Genomic DNA, 21,063 nt, shown 5'->3' with positions numbered 1-21,063 from the left:
CTACTGAGCCCATGTTTTTCTTTTCTTTTTTGAGCCCATGTTCTTCTTTTCTTCTTCTTTAATTAACCAGGACCCTTACTGAACGCATGTTTTATGTTTTTCTTTTCTTTTTTGAGCCCATGTTTTTCTTTTCTTCTTCTTTAATTAACCAGGTCCCTTACTGAACGCATTTTTTTTTTCTTCTTCTTTAATTAACCAGGACCCATGTTCTTCTTTATTTTATTTTTCTTTTCCATTTTTCTTCTTTAATTATTTTTTTTTAGTATGAGAGGGATATTTGATTTGGACATAATTTATTGTAGATTTGAGGCTCCTCAATATTCTCTTAAATTTAGTCAAATTCTCCTTAACATATTGAATTATATATTTAGAAATAAACGCAAAATATAATTTTTTTTCTTAAGCACTTCTTATAATTTTTGGCCCATACTTATCGTATAAAATAATAAAGCACTAACAATAATGATTTTTTTTTATCTTTACGGATCTTATTTTCAATTTAAATCGATAATTGCTCTTTAAAAAAAATTATGTTTTTATTTTATTAGGGGCCTATTTTTACATGAGAGCCGGACCTCCAGTTACATAGGAACGGCCCTATGTATCAGTCCCCTCAACAAGATTCAAATACATGTAAATTCTGAACGACAGTGACACTAACATAACTGGATTAGTCCCATCAACAAGATACAAATACATGCAAGTTTTGAGGAAACATAAGTGAAAACGGAAAAAGAATTGTAATTTGGAGCATCTAAGTTTATAGGAATTCAACAAGCCTAAACGAATCTAACTAACATAAACTAACTCTTAACAAATTTCAGTTAACAGAACTGGTGGCATACTTTTGCATTCGATTACTTTTGCATCCATTCAAACAAAAGCATCAAACACATCATAAATTATAAATGTGATTGAATCCAATTACTTTTATTTTCTCAAATTAATATCGGTGTCGACAACAAGAGACTTGCAGATATTAAAAAACCTGTGAGTAGGAGGTTTCACACCATCTGTTTAACACTGTTATTTGATGGCCTGTCACTTTCTTCATGTAGAAAAAAAATGCTTTTTATTCTTGCCCTTTATTCACATGAACATGAACACATCACCCGATTGACTATACTTTCAGCTTATTAGAAGTTTAACTTCTTAATGACTTTTAGTTTATTTGTGTTTATACAACTGAAAGTATGAATGGAAAGAAACAAGAAAAAACTTCTTGATGCCTTTTTATGCTGAACCAAAATAGCATGACTGCATCCTTTTTATTTACATTAACCTAAGGTTGATATAATTTTCCCTAAATTAATGAAATTCCTAAACTTATCAAACTCTCGATAGAAAGACTAAGATATTTGAATTACCGGCATCCTAACACTAGTGTATGAGAAAAAAGATGGGCCCCTTCATGGTATTACAGGAAGCTCGGCCATACGTAGGGGTGTGCAAATGGTTTATCCAAACTGAACCAAACTAGATTTATGGATACAATTTGGATCAAAAAACTACTTTCACAAAACAAATGGATTTTTTTAAAACCGGTTCGATACAGTTCAATCCAGTTCAGAACCGGATCATGCTACCTGAACCGGTTTTTGTCCTGAACTGGATTTTTTTACCTGAACCGGATTTTTTCACCTGAACCGTTTTTTTTTTACCAACATTTCTCACACACTCTCTCTCTTCTCTCTCACACACTCTCTCTCTCTCTCTCTCTCTCTCTCTCTCTCTCTCTCTCTCTCTCTCTTCCTTCAACCAGATTCATCATCCATGGCAACCGCACCATCACCACGTGAAGAGTTCGTCTACATGGCGAAACTCGCCGAACAAGCCAAACGTTACGAAGAGATGGTCGATTTCATGGAAAAAGTAACCGCCGCCGTCGAAAGCGAAGAACTCACCGTCGAAGAACGTAACCTCCTCTCCGTCGCTTACATAAACGTCATCGGAGCACAACGTGCTTCGTGGCGTATCATCTCTTCCATCGAACAAAGGAAGAAAGCCTTGGTAACGATGAACATGTTACTGTGATTCGTGATTACAGATCTAAGATCGAAGCTGAACTTTCCCATATCTGTAACGATGAAATGTGTTTTCAGATCTGAAATGGGTAACCGACCCGTTTTAATCTGGTTTAAAATGAACTGGATCAGGTCAAATGAAAGTGGTTTGGGCTTTTCTAGTTTGGTTCACCATATTTTCAGTTTGGGTCAGCTGATCCAGTTTCTATGCACACCCCTAGCCATACGGGTTGAAAAATCTTAATTCGTACCATACCAAAAATTCCGCTGGTAGATTTTGGTAAGTAAATCATAATCTAGTCCACATCCTTGCACTGCTTTAGCCCTGATGCCATTACAACAGTCCAAATAGACAATACAATCTGTGACAAAATCATATGACTATGCCAGGGCGAGCAGTGCTGCTGCTCGACAATCACCCGCTTGGATCCTGCCATGCTAGTCATCCGTAGAGCTAAAGAAAATTTTCTTGAGCCTTAAGTCATTCCCACACCCCAACCAGGGTATGGTGGCAGTTCAGTAACTCCTAGCCCTACTAGAAAGAGAAGATAAATTGTTTGCGCTTCGTCAAGGTCATTTGTATTCAGTGGCGGAGCCAGAAAAAAAAGTTGGGGTGGGCCACTAAAATTAACCGTTGAAAAATTGTTTAAAGTCTCGCAAAATAGACCTATAATTGAATTATTTAAATTTTTGGGTGGGCCACTACACCACTTTACGGGAATTTGGATCAACCGAAACCTAAAACCGACATAAAATTGTATAAAATCTCACAAAATAAACTTATAATTGAATTATTTAAATTTTTCGGATGGGCCACTACACCACTTTGCGGGAATTTGGATCAACCGAAACTTAAAACCGACACAAAATTATATAAAATCTCGCAAAATAGACCTATAATCGTTGATTTTTTAATTTTTCCGGGTGGGCCGTGGCCCACCCCAGCCCATGAAGGGCTCCGCCACTGTTTGTATTTACATTAACCTTGGGGGGAGATGGATATAATTTTCCCTAATATTAATGACCAAGATATTTGAATAACGGGTAAAGTAAAGGCCAAATAACCGTGATGAAATTTGCTTCATTTTCAGACAATGAGTCATTAAGAAAATGAATAAATCTTTTTTTTTTTGGTCGAAAAAAAAATGAATAAATTATAAAATACCCACAGGGTCCAATATACTATTCATATCTGGATATTGTAAACCCCCCTGCTCTCTAAAAAATCTAGAAATGCAAGGGTTCGTCGCTAATAATCTAAAATAGTGATTACGACGTCAAATTTTACTTACAACCTAACAAAGCTAGTTAGCTAGTTTTACAAATATCTTATATCAATTTACCATTATCCCTTAATAATATTTTTTTATTTGATTATTTACTTGAAATAAATGCATACACACCTCTCTGTAATCAAGTATCCCTTCAAAAGGAAGCTCTAGACACTAACAATGGCATCAAATAATCTAGCAGAGGATGTAGTGTGACCAGCAAGGTTTAGGCAAAATAAAGACCTGGCAACGAGGAAGGCAAGTAAATAGTAAGCAGGGTACACATTTCAAGAGCTGAACTTGTATTACTTGCGCATACCATTTTTGAGCTGCTTCTTTTCTCCCTTCTCCGAAGTAATCAAGTAGATTGAAACTTGGCTGTTTGTTTTATTTATCAGCTAACAACCATTATGTTGGTCATTACTGCACTTTTGTGACACAGAGAATACAAATTTTATTGCTAGAACATCCAATTCTAAGCAGATTTTTTGCAAGCAAACACTCTTTAGATTTTAGAGAATCACACATATACTGACAAAAATATCATGGTAAATAATAAGACTTCTCAAACAAAAATCACAATTGAAATCATCCAGCAATAAAAACATAGATAATCCAATTAAATTAACAAAGCATGCCAATCACGCATGAATCAACAAAAATCTGAGTGCCAACAAGGATCCTATTCCGAATTTTTTACTTGAAAATAAATATACAACAATAAATCGACACAATAATAATAGCCTAGTTTTTCATCATCGTCGTCACTTAGAATTCCACATTCAGGATCAATAATCAAAATCATCATAATCGGAACAGATATCATATTGCCTCAAAACGATCTGGCATTTGCAAATCATTGATCTGATCAATGCATCTTTTCTCCAAACCTTAATTCAAAAAATGACAATCACGAATGTCAAGAGACTCAAGAAGAGCGCATTTATCAATAATGACGAGCACAGCAAGTTGAGTGAGCTTGTGTCCTTTCATATCAAGATGACATAGACCAGGCATCGTTTCAGCAATAACAAGCGCCATTAATGTCAACCTATTTAAGCTAGAGTACCATGCATGATATTTAAGCTATTTCAAAAGAGGGCAAGATCGACCAAGAAGAGCTTCAAGAGAGACATCAGTTAGACAGCAATGTGAAATGTCAACCTAGCTTCTCCAACTGTGGAAGCTTTCTCACGGCTTTACTAAATCCTTTATCTGTAATAATCCTACAATTTATAAGCCGCATGAAACGTAGGTGACTACCACTGTAAAATTTAATTACAAAGAACTACTAAAAAATGCTTCATAAAAACAATAAGATATCTACGGTTGAATGAAGGAATAAATTGAGATTTTGGTATTAATTACTGATCAGCTATGCATTTGAGATCATTGGTGCAAAAACGCTTAATGCCAATGTCTTCAAGATGACCACAACTTAGTTCAATAGCAAAGCAAGTGATTCCAGTAGTAGGGAGCTCCATTCAAATCTGTTTTCCATAATAAATGGCAGGTTTCTCTAGTTAACTCCGGATCTCTTGAAGCAGATATTTTTCAATCTGTTATTATAAGACTTTTCAATAAAGGTTTCAGACAGAATTCCACAAGCTCAAATCAAACATGAAAACTATTGTTAGCACAAACACATCATGTGCTTATTCATCGCTGTCTAAATTAGATCTTAAGACTTATAACATGGTTATTCAAATATTGCATTATTTTCATTTTCTAACATATTACTAATCATATTCCCTTACTTTTTCTCCCAATCCTTTCTCTTCTCTTTCTTACACATCTCACTAACCAAAACAATATTTACCCAGCAACAGCATAGTTCTACAGGTCAACTTTTACTTCAATGAGTCAAAATTTAGTCTGAAAGAACTATGAAATTATAGGGGAAAACTAGTGATTTTTAGGCTAATGAAGTAGACACACTATATTCAACTATTTTTTTATGATCATTATTTGCTCGGACTGAAGAGCTCAAGGTTGATTGATACTCTAAACTTAACATCATAGTTTCAAGCATGATTTGTGCCGAAAAATTTTTCATTGATCCACACAGTGACATGTCTGCATAACTACTATCATGTAAAAAATGATTCAACAACATGCTAGCTAAATTTCATTTTCTATTAATTCAAAATTATGATAGTCAATACAAAAATTTTGATGTGATTCGAAGACGCATTCATAAATTTCGTCAACCAAATTCAATTTAGTGCCTGACCCTGTTAAGAAAACACCATCATTATCAAAAGGAACTAACTTCAATAAAACCGAAAGTGTCAAAAGCAAATGGTATAAAAGCATGTTGATTGTCAGAACACGCTTTCTCATGTTTGGCCTCCTTACTTGACGCAGCTTTAAGGGCTGCCTGTCCTACAGTAAAAGGCCCGACACCTAATCCCACGAGTGGTGAAACCCCAGTCAAGTCTACACATGCATGTTTTCCTCCTACCCATCCGTACACCATAACATCCGCAGGCCTGAGTGATGATCTTCTTTCTAGCGGGTCAGTCAGAAAGTTCACAGGCGCCTCCTTCTTCACTGATACTCCTGCTCGTCTGAATATATCAAAAAGTACATCCCTAACAAAGTCGTGTCTGTACTTAAAACCGGGAAGTTCCTTACAATGAACGGCATGCTCCCCAAAAGTATCCAGACACGCCTTACGACAAACAGGGCACACCTCATCAATAGAAAATAGTGGAATCATAAGGCGATATCTAAGGATAGTACGATACTCCACTGGTGACATATGCTGACCTAACCCATCAATCGGGATAGCTAGAAGAAAATCTTGAGCATGTGGTGCTTGCTAACATCCAAAAACTGGCTTCTGTCTCGTGGTCATGTCAAACTTAACTTCCATATAGTTCAAAAGGTCATGCATAGCAATGTCATGTCTCCTAGGTCTATGAATGCTGTGTTTACGAGGATTGGTTTTGTCATCCAAAAAGGTCTAGCGGCGCAGCTTATTTCCCGCTTGCCTTCTATTCAAGTATAAATAATGGTTTATATATACATAATTATCATAATAGACACTTCAATAGACAATGATAAATAAGATATACTATTAATGTCTAACCTTTCTGTCCATTGCATCTTTTGCAGAATTTGCATCATCTTAATTTGAACAGATAACAAATCCAATGCCTCCAGCCCTGCCACTATCTTTATCATACACTATCCTCACTTCAACAACAAAAAAAGACCCCATTAATTAGGCCATATGGTTGAGCTAATAATTGAATAAAACATAACTAACAAATAAGTCCTTGATTACTAAGGACAATGAAAATATGAGAATGTATCTTTCCTCCCTGAAATAGGAAAAACACAAACGAAACAACTAAACCATAATAACAAAAGAGGAGAAAAATGAAAGGAATGAAAACTTGTTTAATGAGATGGTGAACGAGGCTACCATTAGAGGTATCTCTATATGTTTTCTTGAAGAGCTAGAGAAAATCGTAGGTGAATTTCGACAGCATATCATAGAAGTAAAACCGCTAGGCATATAATCTTGACATTTCAAAATGTCAAAAGAAAAAATTGTTAAGTTAGCTTTCAATTGTCTACGGTATTATACAGTCTAATAGAACATTAACACAAGCTGACACACATGTACTTGCAGAGAGGTCGATTACATGTGTGTCATATTTAAAAACATCATCAACTTTTGAGTTTTATAGGAGCCTTTCACATCCGTCTCTTTAAAATTTACTAAACTTGCAAGTTACAACGGATGTATCCCCAATTCCCAAATAAGATCTCTAAATTTCAAAATTTTCACACAATCAACAATCCGAAAACAAAAATTAAAAATCTGTCAAGTTTTTTTTTTCTCAATACAATCAACGGGGAATAGTTTCAATTTGAGAAAAACAAAGAAAAAAACAATCAAAACATTGGTTATCAGAGGTTTCAAATTCCTTATCAAACAAATTCAAATTTACAAGACTAGCCATAATATTTCCATAGGTTGGAAGTTGCAGACAACACAGTTAGCTGCTGAATTGTATAGGCACTACCAAATTGAGGAAAAAAGGAGTCCCACATCGTTAAAAATGATAAATGATAATATTAAAAATGAAAAAAAATGTAAGGAGTTAGTCCCACATCGTTAAGCTGAACAAGTATGACACTATTTATATTTGAGAGATATGATGTCATGAAGCACCGGGCTTGGTGACGCTAGCTTATAACCCAAGTGGGGGTACTAAAATGTGTGGAAAATTATCCCCATAAAGGATTTAGTTTCCCGGTTCCCATGATTCGGTCCCTCTTAAAGGTTCCGGATCGGATTCGGTCCCTCTTAAAGGTTCCGGATCGGAACAGTTTGATTGGTTGCACAACACAAATAGGGGGGCAGTAAGAGCTCACCATCCCTTGAGGGACGCATGTGACAGGTGCTTATGTTGTCTTAACAGAGCAACACTCTCAGTAAGTGGTAAGGGTCCTATATAGCTCAAGATTGTGCAACCCAAGTGATAATCTACCCACATTTTTTGTATTTTTTTTCTTTGATTAATAATGATGCCTCTATTGTTTTAATTAAAAAAGCTAAATCGAATAGTTTGAAGAATTTATTTTCATTAGCTAGTGTGTGGACCGAAATTTTGATTCATATAAATATATTTTTTAAGGGATTCATACAAACACATTTTAAAATAGTAAATATAAAGATTTTGACGTTTGATTTTTTTAATATAGACGAAATGACAAAATCTATTAAAAATATATATTGTTTCAAAATAAAAACTATTAAAAACATATATAAATAAAGGAGAATGTTAATTATTGCCCTAAGGACATTGGTTAAGCATCCAAATAAGTTTTTATGAAAAAGGTGTATAATCATTATTTAATCAAAAGTAAAATCATATATATTTCCAAGACAAAATTTCTATTTGTATATTTCTTAACCAATGTAAGGCTCTGGTTAGCAAGACTCATAAATAAATGGTGGAATCACAATTCGAATCCTATCATACTGTCCAGCCTATTAGATTTCCAACTTACGGTGAAATGATCATGTTGGTATTGCCGCCATTTACCATTATGTTGGTCATTACTGCACTTTTGTGACACAGAGAATACAAATTTTATTGCTAGAACATACAATTCTAAGCAGATTTTTTGCAAGCAAACACTCTTTATGATTTTAGAGAATCACACATATACTGACAAAAATATCATGGTAAATAATAAGACTTCTCAAACAAAAATCACAATTGAAATCATCCAGCAATAAAAACATAGATAATCCAATTAAATTAACAAAGCATGCCAATCACGCATGAATCAACAAAAATTTGAGTGCCAACAAGGATCCTATTCCAAATTTTTTACTTGAAAATAAATATACGACAATATATCGACACAATAATAATAGCCTAGTTTTTCATCATCGTCGTTACTTAGACTTCCACATTCAGGATCAATAATCAAAAGCATTATCATCATCATAATCGGAACAGATATCATATTGCCTCAAAACGATCTGGCATTTGCAAATCATTGATCTGATCAATGCATCTTTTCTCCAAACCTTAATTCAAAAAATGACAATCACGAATGTCAAGAGACTCAAGAAGAGCGCATTTATCAATAATGACGAGCACAGCAAGTTGAGTGAGCTTGTGTCCTTTCATACCAAGATGACATAGACCAGGCATCGTTTCAGCAATAGCAAGCGCCATTTTATCCGAGTCGCAAGATGGCGTAGAGTACCATGCATGATATTTAAGCAATTTCAAAAGAGGGCAAGATCGACCAAGTGCTTCAAGAGAGACATTGGTACAGTTGTGAAATGTCAACCTTCTCCAACTGTGGAAGCTTTCTCACGGCTTTACTAAATCCTTTATCTGTAATCATCCTACAATTTATAAGCCGCATGCAACGTAGGTGACTACCACTGTAAAATTTAATTACAAAGAACTATTAAAAAAATGCTTCATAAAAACAATAAGATATCTACAGTTGAATGCAGGAATAAATTGAGATTTTGGTATTAATTACTGATCAGCTATGCATTTGAGGAAATCATTGGTGCAAAAGCTTAATATCAATGTCTTCAAGATGACCGCAACTTAGTTCAATAGCAAAGCAACAAATCTTCCACAAATCCACATAAGCATAGGGTGATTTACGGATGTAGTGCATGCGAATAGTGCGCCACATGCAAGGATCCTTGCAAAGGTTCCACCATTGCGGGCACACTCAACATGTACTCATCACCATTTGATAATTTGATTCATGTATTATTATAACCTTTCATGGTAACCTAACCTGAATGTAAAACAAAGTGAAAATATCAATTTACTTTAAAAAGGTTTATTGTCAAGCATAAGACTACTAACAGGGGAACCTAAACGGTTCGGAAGAGAAACCTTGGGGAAAAAAAAAGAGAAACAATAGTGGAGGCAGAAAACAGCTAGGGTTCCATAAGAACAACTTAAGATATGAAAAACACAGGTAATAAAACATAAAATTAATAAACTATAAAAGCCCAATAACATAAGTTCAATAGTGTTATATAACAAAAAAAATTAAAAAAAATTACTATTAATCTAAAAGATTTTCTTTTCTCGCCCTCCTACCCTCTCGCGCTCCCTCTAAGATACAAATCCAAAACGTATTTTTTTGGCTATTTCAGATTATATAATCTGAATTTGTACGAAACATAGAAAAGAAATAAATGTTTCGTTGAGAATTGACACAATGATTGAGGATTTGGATTTAAGCAATTAACTTATTTATTCCTTTTTGGAGTATAATTTCTTTTCAATGCTACTCAAATTTGAATACTAGTCACCAATATGAACCTACATCCTTTTCTGTCTTCAGAAGGGCTTCTTTATGCTGTTGAGTCTTTGACAGTTAATAAATTTGAGGAGCTGCATAAAGCAACGAGCTTTTTTCGGTGAAGCTAACAGGATAAAGGGTTCTTCAGCTTACCGAGCAATATTCGGAAAAAAATTCGGTGAAGGGAGATGATGTTGCAGTTAAGGTTCTCAAAGGCGATGTCTCTGTGGAGATCAATATTCTAAGGAGAATCAACCACGCCAACATAACAAGGCTCTCTGGGTTCAGTGTCCACTTTTTAAATCTGTTATTATTAGACTTTTCAATAAAGATTTCAGAAATCCACAAGCTCAAATCAAACATGAAAACTATTGTTAGCACAAACACATCATGTGCTTATTCATCACTGTCTAAATTAGATCTCAAGACTTATAGCATTGTTATTCAAATATTGCATTATTTTCATTTTCTAACATATTACTAATCATATTCCCTTACTTTTTCTCCCAATCCTTTATCTTCTCTTTCTTACAAATCTCACTAACCAAAACAATATTTATCCCAGCAACAGCATAGTTCTACAGGTGAACTTTTACTTCAATGAGTCAAAATTTAGTCAGAAAGAACTATGAAATTGTGGGGGAAAACTAGTGATTTTTAGGCTAATGAAGCATACATACTACATCCAACCATTTTTTTTTATCATTATTTGCTCGGACTGAAGAGGTAAAGGTTGATACTCTAAACATCATAGTTTCAAGCATGATTTGTGCCGAAAAATTTCTCATTGATCCACTCAATGACATGTCTGCATAAATACTATCATGTAAAAAATTGATTCAACAACATGCTAGCTAAATTTCATTTTCTACTAATTCAAAATCATGATAGTCAATACACAAATTTCGAAGACGCATACATAAATTTCGTCAACCAAATTCAATTTAGTGCCTGACCCTGTTAAGAAAACGCCATCATTATCAAAAGGAACCAACTTCAATAGACAATGATAAAATAAGATATACTGTTAAAGTCTAATCTGTCCATTGCATCTTTTGCAGAATTTGCATCATCTTCATTTGAAAAGATAACAAATCCAAATAAGCCTCTAACCCTGCCACTATCTTTATCATACACCATCCTCACTTCAACAACAAAAAAGAAAAAAAACACCCCATTAATTAGGTCATGTAGTTGAGCCAATAATTGAATAAAAACATAACTAACAAAACTACTTGTAATTTTGTTATGGCCAAATAGCATCTGCAGTCATTTAAGATATGTGTTCATAACAAGTTAGTCTTTTTTTAAGATTGGGTTAATTATGTTTCTAGTCCCTATAAAATAGCGACCTTGTAAGTTTAGTCCCTACTTAATTTTAATAGCATTTTTAGTCCCTATAAAAAAAAAATTTACTTATAATTTTAGTCCCTGCTAAAACAAAGTTTGATTAATTATCCTTAAACTCTTAAATTTTTGAACGATTTTTTTGAGACAAGATTAGAACACTATGAAAGGTTCGTTTACTAAAATTTAGAATTTTCTGACATGAAATGAATTAAATATGAATTTTTTAAAACGACAAAAGTTAAAGATAAAAAGTAATAAAATCTGGATGTAGAAATCAAATTTTGCGATAATTTTTTGCGGACGAACTTTTAGTAATGTTCTAAACATGTCTGCAAAAAATTGTTCAAAAATTTAAGAGTTTAAGCATAAATTAAACAAATTTGAATTGAGTAGGGACTAATACTCAGTGCAGAAAAACAAAATTAGAGACTAAAAATGCTATTAAAATTAAGTAGGGACTAAACTTACAAGGTCGCTATTTTATAGGGACTAGAAACGTAATTAACCCTTTAAGATTTATTGTTACAAATTAGTCCTTTAAAGTTAAAAAATATTTGCATCATGATTCTATTTTCATCAAACTCAATTAAAAAGTGTTTATGTGAGCATTTAACGTATTCTTCAGTCTTGGTTTTAAAACATAATTTATTGATTACTTGATTTTTAATATTGTTGATAAAATATTTATCTCTAAAATTAGGCTTGAATTCTAAGACAACAACAAGAAAATGTGAGTAAGTAATCATATTTGATGTATAGACATGCATGTGTGAGTGGCGTCGGTGTCCGATGTACCGACATCAGACACGAAATCAATCAAAAGCTTGGATGCAAATATAAGAAGTAAGTTGGGCTTAACATCAAACACATAAATCACGATATGAAAAACACCTTGAGTGACGTGTCCAAATGAATTTAAGGGATTTTTTGTTGGAACTTGTGTTGGGGGTCTGCTGCAATAACTTGACCAAGAAGATGATGAAGATGACTATGATGAAGTGTGCACATAAATTCCAAAGATTTGTTGTATATCTTGATTGTTGGGAAGATGCTGATGTACTTGAAACCTGAAAAGATTAATGGTTATGCATGCAAACTCAAAGCGTATGGGGTTGCCATACTAACCTTTAGGTTCGATTCGCCCCCACCAATAACTGTATATTGGATGCAATAAGGAATGACCGGCGAATCCCCTTCAGGATACTATGAGTTCCTTGACGTGTATTGCACAACCACACCAAGTGTATCTCCTAACAGTATTTTACAGATTTATGGTTCCAGCAATTCACTCATGCATTAGAGAATTGATGGATGATTTAGAGTAAGAGAATGAGGGAGAACTATGTTGTTAATGCAACAAAATTCTGTCCAAAGTTGTGTGTTGTTGTTCTTGTTGTGTGTCCAACTAATGCCCAAATGCCAAGCATTTATAGTGCATTATATGACCTTTCATATGAGAGAAAACACCCCTTTGATTTGAAACAATGTTATGGTTCATTAAACATCCCTTTGTCAAAGGTTATAATCATATACACTTGAATCAATGCAAAGGTTCATTAAGCACCCCTTTGCCAAAGGTTATAATCATATACATTTGAACCAATGCAAATGTTCATTAAGCCCCTCTTTGCGAAAAGTTCCAATGTATATGAATGATTCCCATGAAGAGTTACAACTTTTGGTTCTAAAGTGATTCCATTATTTTGGAAATCACCAACATTTTTCATTCACATACCATGATTATCCTCCAACGAAGAGCTGATGATGCTGATGACTGTGAAGAAATCGGAATTGAGAAAGAGAAGAAGGATGTAACTGTTGTTGCTTTGAGAAACAATGATATCAATCTAGTTCCTCCTCTCATCGCTATTAAAATGAAATGAACACATGTCCCACATCGATTTTTGTAAAGAGCGTGTAATTGTTTATATACGAGTAGTTAGAAGATGCAAATCACCGGGTTTAGTCACGCAAGCCTATCACCCAAGTGGGGTATTAAATGACGGGAAGGGAATATTACAGCTTGATCATGTCTGAGACATCCACCATCCGTGGTGTGGTGACTGTGCTACACTTAGAGGAGTACGTTCTTAGTATTGGTTCCGACATCCACCATTCGTGGTGTGGTGACTGTGCAGTATTGGTTCCGACATCCACCATCCTTAGTATTGGTTCCGACATCCACCATCCGTGGTGTGGTGACTGTGCTACACTTAGAGGAGTACGTTCTGAGTATTGGTTTCGAAAAATTGGTCTCTAATCTTAGGGTGTATTGACCTAAAGAAAGATCGGCTCTGAGTATTGGTTCTGACATCCACCATTCGTGGTGTGGTGACTGTGCTACACTTAGAGGAGTACGTTATGAGTATTGTTTTCGAAAAATCAGTCTCTAATCTTAGGGTGTATCGACCTAAAGAAAGATCGGCTATATGTGGCTTGAGTTGATCATGTCTGAGACATCCACCATCTGTGGTGTGGTGACTGTGCTACACTTAGAGGAGTACGTTCTGAGTATTGGTTCCGACATCCACCATCCGTGGTGTGGTGACTGTGCTACACTTAGAGGAGTACGTTCTGAGTATTGGTTTCGAAAAATCGGTCTTTAATCTTAGGGTGTATTGACCTAAAGAAAGAATCGCTGCTATACCGTGCTTGGTAACGCAAGCCTATTACCCAAGTGGGGGGTATATTGAAACCTAAAGAAAGAATCGCTTCCGTGGTGTGGTGACTGTGCTACACTTAGAGGAGTACGTTCTGAGTATTGGTTCCGAAAAATCGGTCTCTAATCTTAGGGTGTATTGACCTAAAGAAAGAATCGATGCTATACCGTGCTTGGTAACGCAAGCCTATTACCCAAGTGGGGGGTATATTGAAATATTGAGACATCCACCATCCGTGTACGTTCTGAGTATTGGTTCCAAAAAATCGGTCTCTAATCTTAGGGTGTATTGACCTAAAGAAAGAATCGCTGCTATACCGTGCTTGGTAACGCAAGCCTATTACCCAAGTGGGGGGTATTGAAATAAAGCTTGATCATCTTAGGTTAAAATGATGGCTTAACAGAGCAGCGCCTCTGAGTGTAAGGCTGACCTCAAAAGAGCGGGGACTCATACCTATACTTATACTTATACTCTGATAATTAACCTTCATTTTTGTTATCTATTAAAAACTTATGTTGCATTTTCAACTTACATGGCTTAACAGAGCAGCGCCTCTGAGTGTAAGGCTGACCTCAAAAGAGCGGGGACTCATACCTATACTTGGTCTCTAATCTTAGGGTGTATTGACCTAAAGAAAGAATCGCTGCTATACCGTGCTTGGTAACGCAAGCCTATTACCCAAGTGGGGGGTATTGAAATAAAGCTTGATCATCTTAGATTAAAATGCTGGCTTAACAGAGAAACTCCTCTGAGTGTAAGGCTGACCTTAAAAGAGCGGGGACTCATACCTATACTTATACCTATACTCTGATAATTAACCCTCATTTTTGTTATCTATTAAAAACTTATGTTGCATTTTCAACTTACATGGCTTAACAGAGCAGCGCCTCTGAGTGTAAGGCTGACCTCAAAAGAGCGGGGACTGTAACGCCCTCCTTTTTATTTAATTATTTTTATTAAGTTAGAGTCTATTTATGTGATTTATTTAAATATGCGAGGTGTTAGTATTTTATTAAGTGGCATTATTCTATTATTTATAAGAATATGAGAATTATTAGAGTAAGTAGATTTGAAGGTAGTTTTGAGATTAGATGTCTTTTTATGATTTAGTCGATTTATTTTGATGAATGGTATTTTGTTATGTTATATGTTGGTATTTACTAGCATAATATATTTGTTATTTGTTAGAGATATATTTGTTATTTGGTGTAGAAATATATTTGTTATTTGCTAGAGATATATTTGTTATTTGGTGTTGTTTTATCTTGGTTTTTCGGGTGTCAAACATTGATTACGTTTGAACCTTTTAACCGGCGATATCTCATTTTTTCTTGGGAAGGGAAAAAGTAAGTAAAACCCTTGAGAATCGAGGTCCGGGAGTTGTTTTCGCTACGGGAAGGTGTTAGGCACCCATAACGACTATAGTATCCTATAGGAACCGTCTTTAATTTCTACGCGCGCGCTTTATTTTTAAATGCTATTTTGAAAGTATTTATTTAAACCTAAAGGTATTCTAAGTGAAGAATTGGAGGGAGAAGAATGTTTTTGGATTTTTATTTTAGTTGAATTGAAGGAATTTTGTTCCTTGCCTACGTACCCGATTAAGGGATCAAATCCACCGTAGTTCTCTCTCAAAAATGTTTTTGTTTTTGTTGGTTGATTTTAAGTTTGAAAATTGGAATTTTGAAGAATAGAAAGAGGCCTTAAAGGCATGAGATTATGAAAAAGTGGGGTTTGATTAGTTATTTGCAAAGTATGGTTATTTTCCATTGAAATTTGATTAAGAAAATAAAAGAGAAAATGCAATGGGATTTTGATCCCAAGGTTTCTTTGGAAAATTATTTGAATGAAGTTTGTTCAAGTTTTTGGAAAATGATTTTTCTAAGTATGAGTCCTAGGCATTCATCTAAACATACAATCCTAAACATACATCTAAACATGCATATTCTAGCTATATACCTAAAGTGGTGTGTGTGCATGTGTCGGTGCTTGTGTCGGTGTACATCATTAGAGTCCATTGTCCTTATTACATCATTGGCCTAGTTACATTCTATGGTCTTGCAAGAAACTAAAGACATGAAAAATAAAAAAGAATTACAAAGTCCTAACTTTACATTCTATTTGCTTACAAGTGAAATATAGAAAGGAAAAAAAGAAATATGCAAGGTGAATATGCAAGATGCTATGGAATATGAGACATGAAACAAAAGGAGTTAGTAGCACAAATGAAATAGAAACAACACACTAAAGGCATAGTAAAGTAAATGTGACTTGAAAATGAAGTAACAAGAGAAATCAACTAAAGGTGATGAAAGAGACTTGACATTCCTTTAAAATCATTCTAAGGTATAGTTAAAGGCCTAAATCCTCATGATGTTAGAGAAGTTTCAAGTGACTTGGTTCAAGAAAAAAACATGAGAACTAAGATCATTAACTATACCAAAGGATATAAAAATTGCAAGTTTCTCTTTTTAGGCACCTTATTTTACAAAATACTTCACATTACTTCACAAACACAAGATTCACAAAGGCTAACTCAAAGACAGCAGGTATACATCACATTTTAAAGGCAAATTTAATCCAAAAAATTACATGCTCAAGGCCACCATTATGTACCAAGAATCCAAGTTCAAAATCACATCACAAATTACACAAAAGTCTTGCAAAACAAAGCAAAGATAACAAAAACAAACACATATATTTTTGAAGTAGGTCTTATCATGCAATTATTTTCCAAACGATAGGTCTCAAGTATCGAAACTACTCACACAAAAACTCACACAAACTTTTAGAGGTTCTTTATTAACAAAACTTTAGCAAGAATCAAAACAATGAATTAACAAGAGCACGAAACTTTTTCCATAGAATTTTATCAAGATTAACATACGAATAGTATCAAGATTCAATCAAAATAACGATTAAGACATTCGCAAGTTTTTTTGGAATTTTTCATGCAATTTTTAAACCAACAGTGGTGTAAACATCAATTAATGGTGGTGCATTTAGCAAAAAAAATGTGCAGAAAATGAAATCAGCAAACAAGGCCCAGGCTTACCAATAAGAACAGATCAAGCTTCCCTGCTTCCAAGACGTTGCTTTCTGAAATTCTTTCAACACTGCTTGAAAATATTTCGCAAGTTTAGCATCTGCTATCTTCTTGCTTGCATTAACATCGGCATGGTGATCAATGTCACTAGCTTGTTTAAGCTTCGCTGATGTATCCTTCACCAACTGCCCAATATGTTGTCTTGTCTTGTGAAGCTTTTCACGGAGCTCAGGGGTATCTTTGGGGGTTCCGAGGGCATTAACGAGCCTCTGAAACGTCGAAACGGCGGTGTTGATCTGAAAAATTCCGGCAGCCACCGCCTGCGTTGGGTCTTGCTTCCCGTTGATCGGTCCGCCGCGTCTCGAACCGAACGGCCGGCCAGCTTCAATATCCTGGAAGCTCATAATTCTCTGATTGTATTTTTTCCTATAATTCGATGATCCAAACTTTCTCGAGAAAATTAGAGAGAATTTAATTTTCCTTCGGATCTGCTTCTTTCCACACTTCTAATCTTCTTCTTTGCAATTTTGATCTGTGATTGATGCTGGATTCGGTTTGTGCGTGATTCTGCACGTTTTCTTCACGCTGCTACAGCTGGTGACGAAATTGATTTGGTTCGTTCTTGATTTTCTGATGCTGGACCGTGACTGGAATTGTGATGGATCGATTCAAAGGTTGAGTTCGGATCAGAACACGAACCTGCTGTTATGTGCTTGAAACGAACCTTGATCTTAACTAGTGTGGTGATGGATTCATGTGATGAGGCCGATTGGTTTGATTTTTTTGACAGCTTGAATTGATTTTGTGAAGTTGTAGATGATTGTGTTGGATAGAGATCGTAATGGTTGGTTTGGTGAAGATTGGTTGAAGATTTGAGGGGTTTTGTGATGATTGGAGTTTTTTGTGTGGTGGTTATGGTGGTTGAAGTGAGGTTGAAGATGAAGATGGAGGTGGTTAGAGTTTGTTAGGGTGGTGATGGAGGTGGTTAGAGTTTGTTGTGGTGGAGGAAGTGGTGGTGGAAAGTTGGTTAGAAGGGAGGGAAAAATGAGAGAAAATAAATATGAATTTTGATGAATTTTGTGGAGTTTTTGTGAAAAATGATTAATTAATGATTGAATGTGAAATTTTGACTATGGGTTTGACTTATATAGGTGATGTGGTAAGCCTTGGACCAATTGGAGTGGGACATGTGGCACTAGACTTGTAACAAACTCTTAAGGACCAATAGCATTTGGACACATGGCACTTGGACTCTAACAAACTTAAAAGGGATTAAAATGTAAATAACAAAAGTACAAGGACCAAAATGAAAATTAAAACTAAAATTGAATTGAAAAAGTAAATTGAAAATTAACGTAAAGCGAGACGATTAAAATCAACAAAGCAGATTAAAATGAAACAGAAATATTATGTGAAATGACCAAAATGCCCCTAGGGGCTTAAAACGACTAAAATGACTCAGATGAAATTTTAAAATGGATTTTTTGACAGGAAATTAAAGCAAGAACGTATACAAGACTCAGAGACAATTTTTAGAATTTAAACAGGGCTTTAACACATGAAAAGACTAAAATGCCCCTAGGGGCAAAACTGACTCAAAATGACTTCAAATGCAATTTTAAAATGGATTTTGACATAGAATTGAAATGAAGACTTATTCAAACTATTTGAAAGGACTCAAACAAATTTTTAAAGATTGAAAGAGATTTTATCATGGGAAATGACTAAAATGCCCCTAGGGGCTAAACTGACTAAAAAATGACTCAACTGATATTTTTTTTTAAATGAATTTTGACATGAGATTGAAACAAGGACTTATACAAACCAATTTAAAAGACTCAAACAATTTTCAAGGATTAAAATGAATTGAATGCAGGAAATGACTGAAATACCCTTTTCCATGAATTTTGCAAACAATATTGAAATAAAATGCAGAGAAAGATGCAATTGATCAGAGACAAATCAAATGACTTGAAATGCAAGATAATAAGAAATGAGTTAGTATTTTTAGGTCCAAAATTAGGGTATAACAGCTGCCCCTATTTAAGTTTCTTTGTCCGGAGAGTCAAGAGACGAAGTCTTAGAGTTGACGGGACGAAGATACTTAAATATTAACATTTGCACTGCTTTTGGACTTAAAAATACGTTTTCAGATTTTCAAAAACATGAATGTCATGCAATATTTGATTATGAATGCAAGACAAACGACTGGAGTCTATGGAACATGTCATGTCACTGGGGATCCAGGTGGACATTGACAGGGTAGACAAACCAGGGGATAGAAAATAAGGTACAAGTTGTTCTTTGGATCGAACTAGTCACTTGACCAAGGAATACAAGACAAGAGATAGGCACAAGCTGTTCTTGGGATCGAACTTGGCACTTGACCGGAAACATAGACATATAGGCAGATACAAGCTGTTCTTTGGATCGAACTTGACACTTGATTGAAAATACAAACAGATAGGCAGACACAAACTGTTCTTTGGATCGAACTGGCTGTTTGGCCGGAGATATAGACAAAAGGGTTGATACAAACTGTTCTTTGGATCGAACTTGCCGTTGGATTATCACCACATCATGTGGGTAGGTGCAAACTGTTCTTTTTAGATCGAACTTGCCGTTTGACCGATAACAAAGCATAAGCTGGGTACAAACTGTTCTTTGGGGTCGAACTTGTCGTTTGTCCGGAAGTATAGGTATATAAACAGGTACAAGTGGTTCTTTTTGGATCGAACCTGGCACTTGACCAGTAACAAGATATGTTGGAAGTCTGCTTTGACAAGATACCTATTGAGGGTAAATTGTCATTGACTTGATTTGAGGGTAGACATGACCATTTTGGTTGGCCCAAGAGTAAATTGAGATTGGATTAGCATTGATTTGAATTGAAAGTTGACATTGAAAGAGAGATTGAGAATTGAGATTGAGCAGAGACATAGGCATAGACATTGGATTGAGAGTTGACATTGAAAGAGACATTGGAAATTGGAATTGGATTGAGACATAGACATTGACATTGGATTGGAGAGTTGCATTTGACATTGAGATTGGATTGGAATTGAATTGAAAATTGAAATTGACATTGACATTGAGATTGGATTGAAATTGGAGATTGACATTGAAATTGACATTGAGATTGGATTGAAAATTGAGATTGAATTGAATTTGAAATTGAGATTGCTTCGAATTTGACATTGAATTGAAATTGAGATTGCTTCGAATTTGACATTGAATTGAAATTGAGATTGCTTCGAATTTGACATTGAATTGAAATTGAGATTGCTTCGAATTTGACATTGAGATTGATTTGAATTTTGACATTGGATAGTTGAGATTGCATCGAATTTGACAGTTGAAATTGATTTGGATTTGAGATTGGAGATTGCATCGGATTTGACAGTGGAATTTGAATTTGACAGTTGGAATTGGAATTGAAATTGAAATTGAGTTTGACAGTTGCAATTAGGATTGGATTTGATTTGAAATTAGAATTGGAAGTGGAAACTGATTTAGATTGAAAATTGAAATTGGAAATGCAGCATGTATGTATGGCATAACAAGACTATTGAATTGCATGAGCACATAAAATGCATGATTATGCATGTATGAATGTTTGAAATGCATGATTGGTTTGCAGCTTGACAAAGGAGTTTCACAGAGGCAGATGAGACATTGGAAGATTGGGCACGTAGTGGCTCGTGCTGCAACATATTCACAGGGGAAAACCTCTTTGGAGAGATCGTCGTTGAGAGACGTATCAAAACCATGGCTGAGGGCAATAAAACTTGCAGAGGAGGGAACCTTTGGAAGATTCTTGGATACAGGTCGCCGTTGCTAGGCGTGTCAGTGCTGGGTAAACATTGGATGTTCGCATCTGTGGTCAATGCTTTTCA

General features: G+C 35.0%; 2 long non-coding RNA genes and 1 pseudogene across 2 annotated transcripts; 1 reads left to right on the top strand and 2 right to left on the bottom strand.

The window, feature by feature from the left end:
* The first annotated feature begins 7,488 nt into the window (after positions 1 to 7,488).
* LOC146940536 (uncharacterized) lies at positions 7,489 to 7,814 on the top strand. Its single transcript, XR_015032048.1, has 2 exons — positions 7,489 to 7,595; positions 7,626 to 7,814. It is a non-coding gene; the product is annotated as an uncharacterized LOC146940536 (long non-coding RNA).
* Positions 7,815 to 8,538: 724 nt separating this feature from the next.
* On the bottom strand, positions 8,539 to 13,473 carry LOC146940535 (uncharacterized). The gene is made up of 2 exons (XR_015032049.1): positions 13,197 to 13,473; positions 8,539 to 11,256 (listed from the first exon to the last, which is right to left on the bottom strand). It is a non-coding gene; the product is annotated as an uncharacterized LOC146940535 (long non-coding RNA).
* Positions 13,474 to 17,172: 3,699 nt separating this feature from the next.
* On the bottom strand, positions 17,173 to 17,571 carry LOC146940534 (syntaxin-22 pseudogene; annotated as a pseudogene).
* Between the last annotated feature and the right edge of the window lie 3,492 nt (positions 17,572 to 21,063).

The sequence above is a fragment of the Medicago sativa genome, chromosome 3, assembly GCF_051527215.1.
Source record: "Medicago sativa cultivar Bolivia chromosome 3, Bolivia_mono, whole genome shotgun sequence".
Taxonomy (NCBI): domain Eukaryota; kingdom Viridiplantae; phylum Streptophyta; class Magnoliopsida; order Fabales; family Fabaceae; genus Medicago; species Medicago sativa.
Note: the sequence above shows the minus strand (reverse complement) of the source record. Positions and strands in the feature narration are given on the sequence as shown.